Source organism: Protobothrops mucrosquamatus, unplaced genomic scaffold, assembly GCF_001527695.2.
Source record: "Protobothrops mucrosquamatus isolate PMUCROS unplaced genomic scaffold, P.Mucros_1.0 scaffold2364, whole genome shotgun sequence".
NCBI classification, from domain to species: Eukaryota; Metazoa; Chordata; class Lepidosauria; order Squamata; family Viperidae; genus Protobothrops; species Protobothrops mucrosquamatus.
This window is the reverse complement of record NW_015388441.1, coordinates 96,870-99,848: the sequence shown is the minus strand read 5'-3', so window position 1 is coordinate 99,848 and position 2,979 is coordinate 96,870.

The following is a 2,979-nucleotide window of genomic DNA, read 5'->3' as shown; positions in this document are numbered from 1 at the left end:
CAGCTGGAGCTCGGCGCTGATCCTGGTGCTTCTGCTGAGCCCAGAAGAAGCGCCGATCAGCTGGAATGTTGCAGCATCTCCAGGGTCTTGTGATTTACATTCAGATGCTTGGCAACTGATTCATATTTATGACGGTCACAGTGTCCCAGGGTCATGTGAAGTGACCAAAACCTGCTGCAACCACCCAGCAGACGGGGGGGAATAAAAACCAAACACCCCCCCACCCCCACTGCCAATCCTCAACAGAAATGCTCACAACAATGAAAACCTCGAACAGGAGGAAGAGCGCCGCCAGGCGGGCAGGCAGGTGTCTTGCTTGACTGTGGCTTGGGGGGAACTTTTTTCAGGGCCATTGTAACTTCGAACAGTCACTAAGCGAACTGTTGTACGTTGAGGACTACCTGTACTTCATCACTTTTTCCCTTTTTTTGGTCATCAAGTTTTTGACACCTTGCTAGGCGACTGGTGGTACTCGGATGTTGCCATATCCTAAAAGTGGTACAATGGGTGAAAAGGTTGAAAAGCCCTGCCTTAGATTTTGAAGCCACGATGTTCTTCTGCCTGGACCTCGTTTGCCTTCAATCTTTCCCTGGAGGATTAAATGGAGTATGCTGTATTTTTCTGGGTGTCGCATCACATGTACCAAATATTCTAATTTTTGTTTTTTAATTGTTTTTTAATTACCAGAGTTACCAGGGATGGGGAACTATGGCCCTTTTATGTCTTGTGGACTTCAACGCCAAGAATTACTGAGCCAGCCATGCTGGCCCAGGAGTTCTGGGAGTTGAAGTCCACAAGTCATAAAGGGGCCATAGTTCCCCACCTCTGGGTTATACTATTGGTGTCTTTCACATAGCTTAGTCCAAGCCCTGTTTGTGTGATGCACTGAACAAGTAATCTCTGCTAGTGAGGGAGCATGTATACCAGTTTGAAAGCTCACTATGTTCTTCCCCCACAATAAGGTTGCCATCTAGGATTCTTTTCACCTGGTGCTGTATCTGATAGGTGGCAACCCTCAAGTAGAAGTCAAGGAATTCTTTCAGATCATTCTTCGTTGCAAAGAAATGGTTATGGCCAAGCCAATGGCAGAAGATTTTTAAGGGTACGATTGTCCAGTTCTAGAAACCTGCTCTTTCTCCATCCTCTTGCTAATTCTAAGTGAGGTATCCCTGTCAGACTTCCTGATACAGTTGTACATTCTTCCATCTGTTGTGCTCAGTTTATATTTTGGTAGTGCATCAAGCTAGGCTAACATCTGGGATCTCTTTAGTCATCCTTTGTAGATTTAGCCAGCTAATGACCCTTCTACTCATCCAAGCACATTGGTTCAGCCGGATGTTACAAGTTGCGGCTGGAGAAATGAAACGAGACATAAGGTTTGGGGGCAGTGAATGCAATGGAGGCAGGATTGGGTCAATATGAATTAATTGTACTTGAATAATTATATTGGGGAGGGATTTTGTTACCTCAGGGGGTTGGGTTAGGGAGGGCATGAATTGCCATTAAGGGTTGGGCTTAGATAGATTGGGCAAATTCCATTTTTTTCAGAAGGGCCAGAAGCAGAACAATACATAATAACATGGGTTTGTGAACGCTGAGGCTTCTGTTGCAATTCTTTAAAGTATTTTGGGGTGCTGTGAATTTTCATAATATAATAATTTTGGAAGAGTCCAGGAGTGTGAATTTACTGGACCTGGGGGTGGGTTGGATTGGGTTTATCTAGATCTTTGGATTATTTTTTGTAGTGCTTTGATATTTCAAGCTGTGAGGGTTTGTTTGTTTGTTTTTCTTTCAAGGTCTCTGGCTCTTTGAGGAAGTGTGGCTTATAGAGTTAAGATAGCATGGCTGTGTTTTATGGCATTAGTTTGGGATTAGCAGGCAATGATGCTGTGGAGGTTGTTGTTGTTTTTTGCCAGTTGGCTATTGTCAGTTGAGATTCAGTTATGCCTAAATCTGTGCGTGTGGCACCCTGGATTTGTACCTTCACATGGATGGTGCTTTGTTTTTCTTCAGATGCTTGTTTTGCATCAGGCTTCCCTTCCCCAAATGTATGGGGGACCCTTCTTGTTGCACCAGCACATTCAACTATTCTTTCGCCACCCAGTGGTAAAAGTACACGCACCTTGCACATTGGCAAGTAGCCAGTATGAAGCAAGTAGCTGTAACAAATAACGCTGGGTGGATTGCCTCTGGACGTCCACCTTTCTTAGCCAATAGTCTTCATGGATGGGCAAGCTCCAGAGGAACTGTTCACAGGATGCCCTCCTGCTCCATATCCCCTCACCTCAGCACAGGACCCCTGCGCTACATCAGTAGACTGCTGAGATGAAGAGTAGGTCTTGCCCAAAAGTTCCTGTTCCAGGGCTCCAAGATTAGCCAAACATAGTTTTGATGGTTGCTCAGCCAACTTAAGTTTTTCACCCTTGCCATCAGATTCACTTCAGGAAACCTTTATTTGTTCAGAAGGCAATGAAGGAAGGAAACAATATTTGAAACTCTCAGCCGTGTGAACACTATTCTCTTAACTGGCCTCAGCCTGGTATCTTTGCCTGCTTAATCATACATCCTAACGAGCTGTCATGTTTTTAATCAGGAATTAAATTCTTGAATTATGTATATTTCTGGGGTTTGACATTACCGCAAGAGGTCTGCGGGCCTGAGACACAGTGGCCGACATTGGCGTTAGCTGTGCCTCTTAGGTTGGAATCCAGTCACATCTGATTGTAAAGCCAACGTTATCATGTACCCAGGTTAGCTGTTCTACTGTTCAAGTTATTCATTGTTGTGTTCCTTGTACCCCCCCCCTTAATCCCCTATGCATATCCTGATCACCCATTAAGGGTGATTGCCCTTCACCATTGATCGCCCATTAAGGGTGATTGCCCTTCTCCATCTGCATGCAGTTTCATGCCCGTTGCTGGTTGGCTAACTAGCAACGGGGTCTCCGTTGCTGGTTGGCTAACTAGCAACGGGGTCTTG